Source organism: Heptranchias perlo, chromosome 3 (genome assembly GCF_035084215.1).
Source record: "Heptranchias perlo isolate sHepPer1 chromosome 3, sHepPer1.hap1, whole genome shotgun sequence".
NCBI lineage: Eukaryota > Metazoa > Chordata > Chondrichthyes > Hexanchiformes > Hexanchidae > Heptranchias > Heptranchias perlo.
The window spans coordinates 43,579,541-43,598,387 of NC_090327.1; the positions used below are offsets into that span (position 1 = coordinate 43,579,541).

General features: G+C 44.7%; 1 long non-coding RNA gene across 1 annotated transcript in view; it reads left to right on the forward strand.

The window, feature by feature from the left end:
- LOC137313096 (uncharacterized) overlaps window positions 1–18,847 on the forward strand; it is a 113,810-nt gene that overhangs the window by 63,488 nt on the left and 31,475 nt on the right. Inside the window, exon 2 of the long non-coding RNA XR_010960985.1 lies at window positions 6,321–6,449. This is a non-coding gene — a long non-coding RNA (uncharacterized lncRNA). The remainder of the gene's footprint in view (window positions 1–6,320; window positions 6,450–18,847) is intronic.

Here is an 18,847-nt window from a genome sequence, read left to right on the forward strand (position 1 = left end):
ATATCCCTTGATACCCTTACCTAACAAAAATCTACCTATCTCAATGCCTTTTGGGGGAGAGAGTTCCAAATTTCTACCGTCCATTGTGTGAAAAAGTGCTTACTGATTTCACTCCTGGGCCTAGCTCTACTTTCTAGGCCCAAGAGTCCTTGAAGACTAACTATAGCCTTCGTTGCATTCAATGTGAGTTAGGAGAAAAAGTGCGGTCAAAAGCAATATGGGCCCCTTAAAAACTGATAATGATGATATTGTAAATGAAAATAAGAAAATGGCATATATGTTAAATAATTGCTTTGCATCAGTATTTACAGTGGAGGAAGAGGATAGCATGCCGGACACCCCAAGAAAACTAATTTTGAATCAGGGACGGGGACCCACCATAATTAATGTAAGCAAATTAACAGTAATAAAGAAAATAATGGCACTGAAGAGTGACAAATCCCCAGGACAAGTTGATTTCCATCCCAGGGTTTTAAAGGAAGTAGGTGAGAACATTGCAGATGCCCTAACTATAAACTTCCAGCGTTCCCTCGATTCAGGTACCATTCCTTTAGATTGGAAAATTGCAAATGTCACTCCGCTATTTAAGAAAGGTGTGAGAGGGAAGCCAGGGAATTATAGACCAGTTAACCTAACATCTGTTGTCGGGAAATTACTAAAGTCTATATTTTGTGATATAGTGAATGAACACCTTGAAAATTTTCAGCTGATCAGAGAGAGCCAGCATGGAGTTGTAAAGGGTAGGTCATTCCTGACGAATCTGACTGAATTTTTTGAAGCAGCGACTAAAGTAGTGGACAGGGGAATGTCTATGGATGTTGTTTATATGGACTTCCAGAAGGCATTCGATAAAGTTCCTCATAAGAGACTGTTAGCTAAAGTTGAAACTCATGGAATTGAAGGCAAATTATTGGCCTGGTTAGGAAATTGGCTGAGCGGCAGGAGACAGAGAGTAGGGATAATTGGACCCTCAACTATTCACTGTATTTATTAACGACTTAGATGACGGGATAGAGAGCCATATATCCAAGTTTGTTGATGACACAAAGATAGGCAGCATTGTAAGCAGTGTAGATGGAATCTTAAAATTATTGAGAGATATTAGTAGATTAAGTGAATGGGCAAACTGTCGCAAATGGATTTCAATGTAGGCAAGTGTGAGGTCATCCACTTTGGACCTCAAAAGGATAGATCAGAGTACTTTCTAAATGGTGAAAAGCTTGAAACAGTGGAGTTCCAAAGAGATTTGGTCCATGTACACAGATCATTAAAATGTCATGGACAGGTACAGAAAATAATCAAAAAAGACTAATGGAATGCTGGCCTTTATATTTAGAGGACTAGAACACAAGGGGGTAGATGTTATGCTACAGCTATACAAAGCCCTGTTTAGACCACACCTGGAGTACTGTGTTCAGTTCTGGGCACTGCACTTTAGGAAGGATATATTGGCCTTAGAAGGAGTGCAGCTTAGGTTTACAAGAATGATACCTGGACTCCAAGGGTTAAATTACAAATAGAGATTTCACAAACTAGGGTTGTATTCCCTGGAATTTAGAAGAGTAAGGGGTGATTTGATCGAAGTTTTCAAGGTATAAAAGGGAGCTGATAGAGTAGATGGAGAGAAACTATTTCCGCTGGTTGGGGAGTCTAGGACTAGGGGACATAGCCTAAAAATTAGAGCCAGGTCTTGCAGGAGTGAAATTAGGAAACATTTCTACATGCAAAGGGTGGTAGAAGTTTGGAATTCTCTTCCACAAACAGCATTTGATGCTAGCTCAATTGTTAATTTTAAATTTGAGGTTGATAGATTTTTGTTAATCAAAGGTATTAAGGGATATGGGGCTAAGGTGGGTATATGGGGCCCGATATTAGGAGTGTGATGTCACTCCTCACACCCACTTAAGGCTCATCCTCAACTTACCTGCACTTCCTCAGCACTTCCTCACCACCCCATTTGTGACCCCACCACTTCCACTCACCCCAGTCCTGATCCAATGTGATATTTCTGTCTGATACTCACCCTCTGATGCACATCTTTCTTGGTCAGCCTCACCCAAAGCAATGCATTCATTGGCTGACCACTTCACCATCACTCACTCACACATCTGTACTTTCTCTCCTTCTAGGAGAAGAGAGCGCAAAATGCATGCGAGAGGGCGAGGATTGGAGGGGGGCCACAACAAATGGTGGTCCTCACAGAGGCAGGAGAGGAGGCCCTGGAGATCAGCCGCACCCTCGAGTGCCTGTCCGTTGGGGACTCTGAGACTGGCACCCCACAAACCTCTGGTGTCAAAACTTTAACATTCATCACACACATGAATTGATGTTAACAATGATTGGCATGTTGAACACCTCAGTATGCTCATCGCAACATGACATATCTGTGATGATGCTTAATATTGCATTCTGTTCTCTTACCGTTCAACGACCGCAGTGACGAGAGAGGGCGATTCCTCAGAGGAGCCCCCGGCCATGGAGGGCGCACCATCACATCTTAGCGAACCATTCATCAGTGCAGATACTCACACCTCGGTGGGTCCTAGTAGTCAGTTAGTTGGGTTGGTACCTGGTGAATCACCACACACAAGTGAGCACGAGCAGACACTGGTGGCAGGGGTAGCTGTGGAGAGTCCGTGTTGGTGGGCGCACTCCTGTCCAGACTCTGCTTAGCTGGATGCAGATGCTGAACCCTGGGAGCCATCCTATAAAAGGAGAATGATCGAGGGACAGCAGCACATTTGTGAGGTACTGGAACAGGTGCCGCGCACACTCTCCACAATGGTGCAGAGGATGGAGGAGTCCAACTCCTGCATTTGTGGAATGGTGGCACAGGTACGTGAGGGAATCTCTGAGATAGTAACACAGGGACGTGATGAACTGTCAGAGATAGTGTCGCACGTAACTGCGGAAATGTCTGAGATAGTGTCGCAGGTAAGTGCGGGAATGTCTGCAATGGAGAGTAGGCTAGCCTCCGCTGAGCTTCAAGCACGGCTCACAAATGAATCCATTCAGGCCCTGACAATGGCCGTTCAGACTCACGGTGAACAACATTCTGCCGCCTTAAACAGGCAGACAGAAATTTTACAATAGGGATTCCAAGGCATTATACATGTCCTCCAAACTGTTCTCCAGCAGGGTGGTAGGAGTGATTTAGGCCTGGTCCAGGAGAGGGATGATGGTGGAAGGGGACATGGAAGTGGTGATGCTGCTCAAAGCGCTCCCACATCTCATCCGTTGCCCCGCTCTCAACCAGTACCCGCAATGCTGCCTCCTCTTCAGGTGGCTGAGTCTGCCCTTGCACTTGTGCAGGTGGAGTCTTTGGAGGGGCCCTCACGAGCTCCAAAACCCAGAGGGCATGGGCCGAAAGCATCTAAACAGTCCGGCCATGGACATGAGCAACCTGCCACTACCTCTGCTGCAGCCACAAGGGATGCACCATGTAGAAGTAGTAGGAAGGGAAAGTCTAAGGATTTGTGATCATGAAAGGTAGGCACAAGGGTGTCTGACAGACTGTCATGTTTTTCATTTATATTTGTTTTTAGTTAGTCACATTAGATGTTATCGTTCTCACCACTACTGCCACGTCTTGCCCATTCTTGACTGCCTTTTGTGATAATGCCCTTTCATGTGCTTCATCATGAACAATGATGCCACCCAGTGGGTCACTTTACAGTGGGTGTATGTGTAGTTGCAGGACTGTTTTGTGTAGGGGGAGGCGGTGCTGGTGTTGGTGCTCGTCTTTCCAGGTGTTGTGAGGACTGGACTATTCTCGCTTTCTGACCTTACGAGAACCGTTCACATATGAGTGACTCCTTGGCCTCACGAGCAGCCAGGTGAGCCGCTGCTCTGCCCATGGGTTCGTCCTCTTCCTCCTCCTCGTGCTGCTGCTCCTCCTCAATGTTCATGGCAGATGTGGATGCTGGATGAGGGCTTGGGGCCTCATCAACCAGTACCCCTCTCTGTTGTGTCATGTTGTGCAGGACACAACACACTACTATAATGCGACCCACTCTCGCTGGTGCGTATTGAAATCGCATCTTCAGCAGTCCTATTGCATGTTCAATTATAGACCTGGTGGCGATGTGGCTGTCATTGTATCAACGCTGTTGCTCGCTGATGGGGTTCTTCAGCGGTGTCATAAGCCACATGTGCAGGGGATAGTCCTTGTCCCCGAGGAGCCAGCCCTTAAGGCTGTTTGGTACGTGGAAGAGGTCCAAGATATTGGATTCCCTCAGAATGAACGAATCATGGCAGTTGCCAGGGAATCTGGCACACACATGAAGAAATTTTTTGCAGTGGATGCAAACGAGCTGAGCATTGATGGAGTGATCACCCTTTCTGTTGATGAACAGTCCTGGCTCATGTGGAGGTGCTCAGATTGCTATATGGGTGCAATCGATTGCACCCTGTATACGTGGGAAGCTAGCCACTGAGTGGAATCCCACTGCCCTTTCCGTCTGACTGAGGTCGTTACTATGGGGAAGTTAACGTATTGCGAGGCCCCGCGAAACAAACCGTCAGTGACCTGTCTTATGCACTTGTGTGCAGATGACTGAGAGACCCCGGCAATGTCACCAGTGACACCCTGGAATGATCCGGAGGTGACGAAGTTGAGGGCAGTGGTGACTTTAACAGCGACAGGTAATGAGATGCCGCCAGGCCCAGCCGGGAGTAGCTCGGCATGAAGGAGGCTGCAGATGTCTGTGACCACCTGGCAACTCACTCTCAGCCTCCATATGCACTGCTCCTCAGGGAGGTCCAGGGAGCTGAGCCTCGGTCTGTAGACCCTCTGACGAGGGTATTGCTTCCTGCAACATCGCTCCCTCTGTTGTTCCCCTCTCCGCTCTTGTGCAGGTGCCTGTGGCGCAGCACTGTGTTGTGGAGGTACAAGTGGTGGAAGTATACCCCATGCCTGGCAAAGACGGTGATGTTGTTCGTCCTTGGATGTACTGGTGAAAGCAGCCATCGCGCCCCCACACCCTGATGATGTCAGTTTGAGGGGGTCCGAAAAGTTGGTAAATATGTGTAAACAGAACAATTCTGAGTGGAAACCAAGAATGTTCAGTCTAAACACAAAGATTTGCCAGCCAAAAGTTTGTCTGAGAGAACTGAGTGCCCTGCTGCAATAACTCACCTTTTATCCGCATCTGTCAAACAGGGATTTAAATGTCCAAATAGCTGCCAGCTGAAACACGACTTGTTCCCCTTGGGCGTGTTTCACACAGCATGGGAAACACGTTGAGGCAGCATTGAAATCGCTTGCCTTCATTCTAAATTACATTGAATCATTTTTTAGCGACTTTAACTAGGTGAATTGCTGGTTTAAATATCGTCCCGCCAGCTTTAATTGCCGGCGGGACTTCTGGGTTCAGGGACGGTGCGCGCACCCAGATGGCTCTGGGTCATGCACCTACTTTGGTATCTTGGAGCCGGGATTTCTGCCCGCTCCTTGAAAAGCCAATTTTCTCTGCACCCCACCTCCCCGCCGCTTCCAACCCACCCGGACATTTGTTTTAAATTCAAGCCCATTGCATCTTCCTCACAGCTTACTTTCCCACCTGGACCCACCGCCTAGTGGCTAGATTTACTTTAGCCACCCTTGTGATGTCATTGAGCCACTTCCAGCACTGCGTGGCAGTTCTTGTGGTGGTGGAGTTTGCATTGACTGCTTCTGCCACCTCCCTCCATACAGCCTGCACCACCCTCTTACAGAGCTTCCTACCTTCAGTGCCCAACAATTTTACTCTTCTGACCCTGACATCTGCCAAAAGAGCCCCCAGAGATGCGTCCAAGAATTTGGAACCCCTTCCAGCTGCTGACACCGCTGAGGCTGCAGCTGCTTCAGTTATACTTACAGCAAAATGATGTTACTCTTTAACTGATTGCCGCCTTTTAAATGTTGCACCAGAACTGAATTTCCATCCCTCCCAGTGGTAGTAAACCCATTAGGTATTACTGCTTCAAATCTTTCCTGCATATCAATTGCAGTGGATTAGAGGTAGATTTACATTGGCGGATGGTATTCCCACTAACCCTCCAATGGATTGGAAATCCAGTCCAGGGAATCTCACCTTCAAAAATCCCCAAAATAGATTGATGGTAAGAAAAGTCTTCCAGGAAAACTCTGCTCTTGATTACATGATAAAACTTGACGCCTTAATTTCAAATTCTAGTATCTTTTCCCCAGGCTATTTCTTGGTCTACCTTGAACTGTCTAAGATATAATAAGGATAGACGTACACTGTCTCTAATGTCCTATAAATTATTTAACCAGGATTATTTACAAAAAATACCTTGTTTGAATTTTTTTACTACAGACTGCAATGCTTCTGCATAATCCAGGCAACTAGAACTCACTAATTGGTCAATTTTGAGCTTAAGAAACCAACTTGAAACTGACAAACGCATCATCGAAAATGAGAAGCTGCAGCTTTGATTACTGCCAGGTACTGATTTTCTCTTGTAGCATCAAACTGTTTTTATAGATTTATTGCAGACAGAAGCTATTACTATATTAGTTTTCACTTTCAGCTCCCATCATATTTAGTGCATGTACTATAAATCGTAACGCAGCAGAAAGCTTTGGCTGCAAGGTAGAACTACAAATCACTGAATAGATGACTGATCTATGATGATCTGTCCAGGAATGTCAATGATACCAGTGGAGAAGGTGTAATGGAGACCTTCAAGTGCTGCTTAAAGGCTTAGGGAATTCTTTTTGTGTATGTTTTCATCAAGGTGAGCTATAGTAATCTTGGGGCATTCAAATGTTTTCCCACTTGATATCCATCAATAGAGTCAGGGCCTTCGCAGTCATGGCTGGCATAGTCTACTGTATAAGAATCAATGCCAAACTGAAGGATAAATCAGAAATGGACTAGGTTTTGCCTGATTGCAAATGTATTTGCAAAATAATAAGGTTTGGCCCCGTTTATAACTACTATGCATTAAGATGTAACTGTCCCTGTTTCAAAAATAAATAAATATAGGAGAGATTTTCTGCTAATATGTGCCAGTGGTGCAGGTGGATCAGAAAGTTTGGGAAGAGTTGTTACCCTGAAAGTACATCCAGAGCACACTACAAGGTATTTTCCGGTCTTGCTGCGAGGTAAGTCAGGAGGCTCATAATTTAATAGTACGCAGGGCTCATAAAGGGAGCAAAAACAGGACTTTTCTCTTCACATTTTCCATGGTTTGCTCCTTAAATGTAATGTGATCGCTAAAGGCTTATTTTACACAGGTGCTTTTGTCAATTCACTTTCTGGTGTTTCTTTTAAAGCTCTGTTTAGCTCCGTTGGGTGTGTGTGTGAGGTATTACTTGTTTGGCTTTTAGGTTTGCTTTTGGTGAATTTAGTTTGATTCATGATTTTTTGGGGCTATTTTTGAAGTGTTTTAATTTATTTTTTTCATCTACCATTGAAGGGAATTTTACTCTGAATTCAAACATTCTAAACTGGTAGATGGGCATTCCTCTGGGAGTTCCTCTTGCCCTTGGGGGAGCTTGATTATACATAGTTCCATGTTCAGCTTTGGCCTTGTTCAGGGAACCAGCTTAATGGGACATGTGAAAATTTGGTCAGCAGATCTAGTTTAAAGGATGTGTGCACTTAAATGGCTGCATATGGAGATAAATACTGTTTTTTAAAGCTTCAAAATGTGCAGAGATGTAAAATAATTCCTTTGCACAGGTCTCGTGGTTGTCAATATCTTACCATAAATTTCTCTTCTTTTACGGCACTTCACATTATGTGGTGAATTCCATTTCTAAATTGTTTTTCTCCCTGATATTCTCCCCTAACTCCTCCTCACTTATAGGTGGTGGGTCATGATGCAGTCTAATTCTGTGGGTGTCAGCAGCTCTTTGATAGTATTCTTCCTTTGCAAGCCTAGTCAGGGTGTCCATCAGGGGCATCACATCTAATCTTAATCTTGTCCTCGTCTGACATCTACTCATGGACACTTCCAGCAGGTCACAGGAGTTTCCACTTAGTCCACTGACACTGGCTAACTCAACATGAACCACGGATTGAGGTTAGGATCTTTCTGGTCCTTATGGCGCAATAACATACAACATTGTGTATTTACCCATCAGAGAAGTTATGCCATTTCTCATTTTAGTAGCATTATTAATGTTCATAGCAACTCATCTTTATGTAGGGTAGCCAATCAATGGTGGTGTAGTGGTATCCACTTGAATCCTCTATATGTATTATTTTTATATATATGTAGTGGTCCAATGATTGGCACATGCTAGTTCCCATTGACTGTCTGGCATTGTGTGGGTATGCATGCTCCCTGTTGCTCTTAGCAGTTAGGTGGTCTAAGCAACTTTTTTTTTATTCATTCATGGGATGTGGGTATCGCTGGCGAGGCCAGCATTTATTGCTCATCCCTAATTGCCCTTGAGAAGGTGGTGGTGAGCCGCCTTCTTGAACCGCTGCAGTCCATGTGGTGACGGTTCTCCCACGGTGCTGTTAGGAAGGGAGTTCCAGGATTTTGACCCAGCGACGATGAAGGAACGGCGATATATTTCCAAGTCGGGATGGTGTGTGACTTGGAGGGGAACGTGCAGGTGGTGGTGTTCCCATGTACCTGCTGTCCTTGTCCTTCTAGGTGGTAGAGGTCGCGGGTTTGGGAGGTGCTGTCAAAGAAGCCTTGGCGAGTGCTGCAGTGCATCCTGTGAATGGTACACACTGCAACCACTGTGCACCGTTGGTGAAGGGAGTGAATGTTTAGGGTGGTGGATGGGGTGCCAATCAAGCCGGCTGCTTTGTCCTGGATTGTGTCGAGCTTCTTGAGTGTTGTTGGAACTGCATTCATCCAAGCAAGTGGAGAGTATTCCATCACACTCCTGACTTGTGCCTTGTAGATGGTGGAAAGGCTTTGGGGAGTCAGGAGGTGAGTCACTCATCGCAGAATACCCAGCCTCTGACCTGCTCTTGTAGCCACAGTATTTATATGGCTGGTCCAGTTAAGTTTCTGGTCAATGGTGACCCCCAGGATGTTGATGGTGGGGGATTCGGCGATGGTAATGCCATTGAATGTCAAGGGGAGGTGGTTAGACTCTCTCTTGTTGGAGATGGTCATTGCCTGGCACTTGTCTGGTGCGAATATTACTTGCCACTTATGAGCCCAAGTCTGGATGTTGTCCAGGTCTTGCTGCATGCGGGCTCGGTCTGCTTCATTATTTGAGGGGTTGTGAATGGAACAGAACACTGTGCAATCATCAGCGAACATCCCCATTTCTGACCTTATGATGGAGGGAAGGTCATTGATGAAGCAGCTGAAGATGGTTGGGGAGAAGGGATATTCTGTTTCCTAGTGATCTACGAGGCTCACTCTCAGTGATCAAGATTGTTCTTCATGAATACCAAAATTTTCAGGTCTCCAACATCAAAGTTGATGGAAGGCAAAAGCAGATCCCCAAAGTGAAATGTAGGGCTTACCTGGATTGCAATGAAAGAGAAACATAGGTTAACATTAAGGGGTTCTTCTAATTTCCTTCTGCAGCTCCGATGGAAACTCAGGAGCAACAATGTAAATGGCCATTTGCGCTGTATTTCTGGGTTTCCGTTGATCCTCTGCCAAAGTTACAGTGGGAGATCGAGAGAACCCTTGTGGAAATTCTACCCCTTTGGGCTTTTCTTTTTAATTCTACTAAAGTGAGGGCTTTGTTTACTTATACGAGTAATCTTCCAATTTTGTGCCAACGGACAGGAACACCATCTGCTGGGACAACACATCAGAAATAACCACCCCAAAAACTTCACCATATTTGGTATTTTTTACAATCTTTTCCTTTTGCTGTTAATTTAAAGTTTGCAGCGTGTGATCAGCGATCATTTGAATTTTCTGCGACACTATGGTGCCGCTTCCGTTTGCACTAGAGACAGGTAACACTTCAATGAACCTTTCTTTTACTGGTTTTACAGACAATTTCACATTTCAGTGCCAGTTTCGGGAGAGCACCAGTCTCCCAGCACTGCTCTCTCACATTTACACGTGCACTCAGAGCCGTTTTCTATATCAGGTGCTGTGCAGAAATGGAGCTGGTGAATCTGGCAGCACTTCCTAAGTCCCACAATGAAGGAAGCTTCCACTGCCAACACAATAAGGCAAGTCAGGTAGTTTATATTACTAGCTAAAGGCGGCAGCAAGAGAATGCACATATGCCATTGGCTGTAATTTTAAAATGTAAAAGTACCTTTTATTACAGGGTTGCCTCTAGTGCTGCAAAAATCACTGTCAGAGGCATGGTCTTGCAGTCATATATAGTAAAACCCTCCTGGAGAGGAGGTTTCACTTCCTGCCTCCAATCAAAGGCACCACTGGTAGGAGCTGTTTAGTTTTGTTGCCAATGGGGATACAAATTTCAGAATCACTCATTTAAAATAATGAACTTGTCACACAATAGCTGAATAAAAAGAGCAGGTATACTTATGAAACTAAGTTATAAAATTTTAAAGAATAAAACATTATGTTCTGGCGTTGACTGTCAAGACCAGACTTGCGATATCGCTTAAAGGGATGAGACGGATAATTGAGGAGACAATAGCCGAGATTGTCCTCTTCAGTGCTTGTGCCGCTTTAAATGTGATGTGGAGATGCCGGTGATGGACTGGGGTGGACAAATGTAAGGAATCTTACAACACCAGGTTATAGTCCAACAATTTTATTTTAAAATCACAAGCTTTCGGAGATTATCCCCTTCGCCAGGTGAATGAGTGCTCATTCACCTGACGAAGGGGATAATCTCCGAAAGCTTGTGATTTTAAAATAAAATTGTTGGACTGTGACCTGGTGTTGTAAGATTCCTTACGCTTTAAATGTGGCAGAGCAGGAATCCCACCCACCCACTGTCATGCTGCTAACCCCGCCAAATTTGCTGGGATCAGCCCAATTTAAATATTCTCGGCAGGTCCCATGGGCGTTTCCACCTCTGTTGGGGAGCCTGCCACAGGTTTGGGAGGAGGGGGGGCAGGGGAGGGTGGGGTAGTGGTTATGTGTAGAAATCCCTGATAATGCATGTTATGCCTTCAAAACACAACCAAATGTTTTTGTGACTGATAAAATGCAAAACACTTCACTTGTTGGGGGATCCCAGCTTTAATTGCCGATACACATTCAAAAACACACGCTTTCATATCAGGGTTGAAGGTAATCACAATGCAGCCAGTTAACAGTACACTCCGATTCATCATTTATGATATTTGAATTCATATCAACTGAAATTTTTTCACGAATTTTCTCAGTAATCTATATATAAAGCTTGCTGTTTCCCTGTAACATGTTGTGAAACAAATCGTGATATCACTGCTGTCATTCAAATCATTTAGTCCAATTGTAATTTGGCTCAAATGAGCAACTTTGACAACTCCTCTGGCAAAACAGAAGCTCATAATGGAATAAATCTACCCACAAATCACAGACTTCGCCTGTATACATTATATCAGGGCTGATAATACAATGGCAGGTGCCTGAGGCACTGAAATGCAATGGGGGCTTTCATTTAAATTTGGCACATGACTGCTGAAGAGGCAGCTACATTACAAAAAAATGCATGTCCCTCCTGAAAGGTTGTATATTTAACATGTGATTTATACGTAAGTTATAAATAAGAGAGAAGCTAGTATGTAATCTGGAGAAAGCTAACAGAAAATCTGAGACTCTCAGTATTCAATGCTCCCCTTCTGGGAATGATCGGATAAGGATGATCTAAACCAGGGTGCAATTTGGGCCGATGAGCATGAAAGTGTTAACCGGGCTTTGCCATCCCTGAGAAGTTGTACAGAAAACTTATCTCGCTATTATGAGAGCTATTTATTTCTGTTGTTGTTTCAGAAAACTCTCTTACACAATGCCACTGCCCCTTTAAATAAGATGCAGCACCTTGCCCCCGGCTCTGTGCCCAGTACCCCACCCATCATACTAGAAACGGGCAGCCTGCAGCCCTTTGCCGGTTATGGGTACCTGACATTCCAGCCCCAGCACTATTGGCGCATCAGGGACCACGTACCGGTAGTGCCCGGAAATGCAAATGAGCTGACCTCATATTATTTGCTGAAGTCAGTTCATATAGTCACAGCAGCACAAAGGGGGAAAAAATTCAATAGGACCCATTTTCAGGCGCAGATAATGTGATTTGCAATTAACCCATGCCTAATGGCCCCTATGCAGGCGTGAATCAGAAGCGGTGGGCAAGCCGCCCAGGTAAGTTAAAAATCGTTACAATCACTTACTCTGTCACAGGTAAAGTATCTTAAGTACTTCAATGAGGTACATTTGGCTCTTTAACTGTCATCCTGCCGGCTATAATTGCCGGCGGGACTTCCGGTTTCGGGTCGCCTGCGTGCACACAGGTGGGTCCCTGGGAAACTCGGAAGTCGGCGGGTTGGAGCCGGCTTCCGAACCCGAATGGGATTTCCGCGATTTTCAGTGCCCCCCGCCCCAACGCACCTGCGATTACCCCCTAAAATTGAACCCACTGTCCTCTGTCTTGCAGGAGAATCCGGCAGCAGGAGAGACGTGAGAATGGATGGGGACGCTTACATGTCCTCACCCCTCTAGAGGAGACAGTGCTTCGGATCATTGGGCGGGCCGTCGCAGCAGCCATGACAACATGTCACGCTGGAGGTCCTGTGATGGGCGTCTCTGCTTATCTAATGCTCCTTCTCGTTTCCCACATCTCCCTTTTCCCATAATCTTTTCTGACTCACGTGCTGCAGATGCTGTCAGCACGCACGTCTTACTTGCTCTTCTCCCCGCTCCACAACGCAACTTGTTTCCCTTTGTCAATGCAGATACCCAAGAACACATGGCGACACCATTCGAGGAGGAGGAGGAGGAGGAGGAGGAGGAGGAGGACACTGAAGCCACACTGTCACTCGATTTGACACTTGCTTCCACCGGCTCAGAGACTGACACTGCGCATCGTTTAGAGGCTAGGATAGAGGAAGGATCTGCATGTGGTGAGACACCAGGCACAAGTGCGCAGGAGCCAGGGTGGGGAGAACGATACTGCAGGTGCCAGCTCGCCGGAGGGCGAGGTCGCTCACAAGTTCTGCTGTAGAGGAATCAGATGAGGACTTCGATGGGCCAGGCTACAGAAGACGGCTGATGGGCGTACACCACCAAATGCTTGGGGCACTGGAAAGCCTGCTAGAAAGCCTGTGCACAATAAGAAGCAAGGAGGAGTCCAGCTCCAACTTGGCACAGGGCTCTGCACAGAGCTTGGAGCCCATCCTTTCAACATGGAATGGATGGTCACCTCCATCAGCACACCTGTGCAACCCACCATGATGCAGCGTCTGATGGCCAATGTCGCGGCTTCCATTGCAGCACAAATCGATGTCATCAAAGGTCTGCAAGTTACGGTTGCTGCTCAGTCTGCTGCAATGGTAGCTCAGACTGCTGCTAAGGTGGCAAAGGCTGGTCCCTCATGATGGCGAGGTTGTGCTGCATGCCATATACCACCATGAATCTGCCCACCTGCTCAATGGAGTACTGCAGGGCTCCTCCAGACCGGTCCAGGCAGCAGAAGCTTTGTTTGAGGAGGCCTATGGTGTGCTCCACGATATTGCGTGTCGCAGCATGGGTCTCATTGTACGCCTGCTTGCACGTGTGCATAGGTTCCTGGCCAGAGTCATGAGCCATGGCGTGAGAGGATAGCCTTGTCGCCCAGTAGGTGGTCTCTGACATGCTGAGGCGGATGAAAGATAGCTGGCACATTGGACTGCCACATGATGAAGGTGTCATAACTGCTCCCAGGGTAGCGGGCACCGACCTCCATGATTCGATGCATGTGGTTGCACACCAGCTGCACGTTCAGGGAGTGGAAACCCTATCGGTTGATGAAAACGGCCAAGTTGATATGCAGGGCAATGAGCGTGCAGTCAATGGCATCCTGCACCATGGGGAAGCCAGCAATGCCAGTGAACCCCGTGCTCACTCGTTCTGCTTGTTTCTATCAAGAAGGAAGGTGATGAACCTGTTCCTCATCTTGTACAGTGCGTCTGTGACCTCCCTTATGCAGCAGTGCACTGCATGCTGCGAGATGTTGCACATGTGGCCAGCAGAGGCCTGAAATGATCCTGAGCCGTAGAAATTCAGCACCACGGTGACCTTCACAGCCATAGACAATGCTGTCCTTGCCCTGCTCTGGGGCTGCAGTTGTGGCCACACCAGTTGACAGATCTCGGTCACGGTTTCCTTGGTGAACCTCAGGCGTCGGATGCAATCCTCCTCGGTCATGTTAAGGTAAGAGAATTGGTCCTGGATTCCTGCTCAGTGCACCGCACCTCCTCATCCTCCCTCTCCTCGCAGCTTGACCTGGTGTTCGTGGCCTCTCTGCATGCTCCCAGTCATGCTCAATGACCAGTGGGAGCCCTAGCAGACCACCCGTAGTTGCCAGGAATGTTGTTCAACCACGGTTGTAACTTTCTGATCCGTAAAGCAGTACCTACCAAACCACTCTCAAATGTATGCTAGGAACTCTCAGTAAGTATAGGGAGTTACAAAAAACAATTCCTATTCCACTCGCAACCAGAAGGACTAATCCAGCAACTAACCTGTAAATCCTGCATGGTCCCTTAAAAAGTGCTGGTGGGGGGGTCCTCCAGGCATTCTAAGACACGTTCAGCTGTGCGTGGTTAAGACTGTGCACTGAGTTGAGCGTTAAGGTCGAAAATGGTGTCTATCACTTTAACTAAGCGTTGCACATTGATTGCACACATTTTCTCCCTACTTTACATGTTTCCGGCTTTCAGTGTTACACCAAGATGTCGACTGGCACACGTCACGCTGGAAACGTGCATGCGCAGCGAAGACGCTATCTTGGATGTTCGAGAGGCTGCTTAGCGCCGAAACCACACATGCCACACGGCCCAATTTAGTGCCCATCGTATCTGTACAGCACCAGTGACACTGTGCACAGGTTGCATTATTGGCCCCATTGAATAGATTTCGAGATGTTAAATGTTATAAATAAGGGAACCCAGAGTACTACTTTAAATAATTTATATATGATATAAATAAGAGAGAACCAAGTACTTAATCTGGAGAAAACTAACAGAAAAGAATCTGTTTGGTTCAATGTGGTAATGATGATCTAAACCATGGTTCAACTTTGGACCCATACGTTAAAGGGACATTGCCATTCCTGAAAAGTTATGCGGAAAATGTTTCTCGCTGTTTTGAGAGCTGGACGTTTCAGTTCATTCCTTTATTGGTAATATCTTTCTTGATCCATAGGGAATCCCCAGAGCATACCATGGCAGTGATGTATGGTGCGTACTGTTAGCTCTGGGCCCTGGCTTAGTTAAAATTCTATCAACTGCAAACAAATGCACAATGCCAGTCACTACCACTAATTTTTATAACCAATTACAAAGCAATTTTAACTTTACATCATTGTAAAAAGACAATTATTACTGAAAACAACAGAAATAAAGCCAATGCGTCCCACGCAAACTGAACTTCCTGCTGAAATCAATAGTTCTGTGCTTCACAGTAGTCTTAAGTATAAGCAAGAAAAAGAGAAAGTCATGCCAATGTGTGGGTCAGTCACTGTCTGAATCCACAGTGCCTTTCAGAGGCTTGAGTAATCAGTCATGTGATGAGGCACTTATGACTGAGAGGTTGTAATTTATTGGTAAATAATTTATGCCACGATTAGACTTTGAACAAGGCAAAGCTGAGTGACTGAGCTAATATACTACCAAGATTTATCACCTCTAATGTGCACATTGCAGACCAGTGGCACAGCATCACTCGTGTAACTTCACTTTATGATTTTGCATTAATTCCTCTGCTCTTCTTCAGGCTCGCTCAACAGATCATATTTCAATAGGTCCACCTGGACCATAATCTGATATTAATCCATAAAATAAGGAATTTTAAAATCAATCCCAGCCTTACCTGAAGAAACATCTAATAGTTTATTCAGTTTATGCTGAATATTATGCAGTCTTTGTATATAGTAGACCATCATATGGTTCAAACGCTGTGGTTGTTCAGAATACATTACTCTGAAATAAATTAGTTTATTCCTTTAATTCCTGGTCCAAATTTTATGAGCAACATAATAATGGTGTGATAATGTCACAACCCACGAACCATGTGATCTATTTTGAAACCTTCCATTAACAGAGGTGTTGTAAATTAAATAATAATAAAAATTTTAATATTGGCCTAGAATTTGCTGGAGCGGGGCATCTCAGTTAGACTTATTACTGCACCGTTCAGCTCAAATTTCTTTTGCCCTGTAAGCTGATACAAGTGTGAATTGATAATGGCACAACGAGGGCAACAAGGCATCTGGGACTTTGGTGAATGACAGGATCAATGGTGCATCTCCTTAACCAATGAGATTTAAGAATTGAGAAATAAATAGAGGAAGGACTGAGAGGTGGGTGAATTAGAGTTGGTGAATTCAATGTCAAATCAGCTACAGAAAGAGAAATAATGAGAGGGAAAGAAAGATTGGGTTGAGAGTGAGAAAAAAAGGGACAGTAAGGAAAAGTAAGAACTTTTTAAAAAATTTGACATTTTTACAATCTCCGACAATTCACTGGATGCAGGAATGAGATTCCACACTTATAATTGTTCGTTTTCTGGGCCAGTCATCAATAATTATTACATCGTTAAAAGGGTACTTACGCTATTAATTACAAGACTTAATTTTCTGTGGCGAGTTTAATGGGCAATTAATGTACAAATGCAGCAACTTTATGAAAATCATGGGGAGGTTAAGGTGGAGTTGCCATTTTCGCGAAGCTAACAGTGGAGCAGCGCAAATCAGCCAGCAACTCATGGCAATTCGCAATTCACAACGTATCTTTTCCTTGCCCCGAGTTGCTGGCCGATTTGCACATTAATAAGAGTGTGCATTGTTCATGTGCCATTATTTTTTCAGCAAATTCTGAGTCAACTCTTTGGCGTGGGGAGCCGATGCCGGCTGCACACAAGCACCCGACGCACCACACATAATCAATTTGTTCAAATGATATCCGGTCCATAAGACCAAATAAGAATACATAATTGTTTTCATTGTTGCAGGCAGAAAACCAATATAGCCCAGCTATTCAATTGGGAAGTGTCAAACCAGTGAGTATCTGATTCCAATTAGTTCAAACCCAAGAACAGAATGAGTCATGACTTTGATTAATCTTCAATATTTATTCAACTGCATGATTAGTTGCTAGCTAACCTTGCCTGAATTGTCTTACATTACATTACATAGACTCATACTTACATATAGTTACGTCCACATGAACCAGGAGCTCTTGTTCTTCTGGAGACGGTCGAGATGGTCATCTCCTGGCATGCCGCTGGCTTCTCTTGTCCAACGACAGTGATTTTAGCTATCTTCTTCAGGCTTTTATAATCCACTTGTTTACAACTAGTTTTCTTCCTTATCTTGTTTTAACCATCCTCAAGGTCCTTTTACTTATTACTTTTCAGCAGTCCATTATTTTCAACCTCATTGGAACTGTTACAACCGCAGCCCACATCCTTATTTTGCAGGCATGTACATTTTAATTAACATGGGCATTTAACCCTTCCACGTCTCGTTCACTTTTTACAGAAACTTATTTTTAGTTAACAGAGCACAGTGATTCATAATAAACATGTATATATAATGTATACAACTGAGACACAGGATTTATTTTTGTGGAATGTGGTTAGGTGGGGTAAGGGGCTTTATGAATGCTCCAATGGAACTATTCATAATTATTTTTAAAAATTGTAACCTCAGATAAGTCATAGCCCAGCACTGCTGATAATACCATCCTTGAGACACACTCCTTATCTCAGGATGCCTAGCTAGTTTTAACCCTCCTTAGTCCAGGGACACTGAGACCAATGGTAGCTCCTCTCCTGCTGCCCCAGTTAAGCTAAGCCAACTCAGCACAGACCAGAGACTGAACCCAGGGCCTTCATGCTCTGTGTGGCTCAGTTTCAAATTGAGAAATGTATTTACCAACTGAACCATTACGGAGCTAAAGAGGAGCCTTTATGAACATAGCCTAAATTTCTAGAGAACAATTGAATCAAAAATGTGTTCCCCAGATGGAGAGACAGCTCACATTATATAAACTGATCAATACAAACAGCCTTTGGCTAAATATATTGAACTGTCTCATTCTGACAGCTAATTGCATGCTCTCTGTCACTGGCACGAAACCCATGATAAATATAGTGTGATTCCACTGTAATGTTTAAGGGTCTGAGTGCACACCACAATAACAAGTGCCTTTGTATTTAATTTATTTATTCAATACAGTTTTTTGTTTCCCATTACACAGTTTACCACTAACCAGGCACACCTGCTCAACACAAGCCACCGTGGAAGTGCTTTGTCCTTTCTGACTTATGTATCCTCTTGTAGTTTGGTTGCAATGAATATGAATTCATGATTTGAATATTGTCAGTGAATATTTAAATTTGGTTCAAATGTTTGCAAAAATTAACCCTGATGCATATGTTAATCCATGTAGCTGTATAATGCTTTTCTGAAAGGACATACCAGGTTATCCGAACAAAATGTTACAACTGTGCACCCCATATGACCTTGGTATTGCTACAATTATAAGTCACCTTCTTGTAAGTGTGTTCCTCTTGCAGGCCAATTGCTTGTTAAAAAAAAATGGGGTGTGCTCCCATCCCATCTGTTTATAGACAGTTTTATAATTTTTCACCAAAGTTAAATGTTTGTTGATTCTTTATTCCTGTATCAAAAAGTTCTAAACCCCAAGGCCCTTACAGCAGACTCACTTGAAACACTCAAGAACGAAACAGGGAGTAGAGGGACACGGCTGAGGTGCCAAGGCAGAGGGAGATGAAG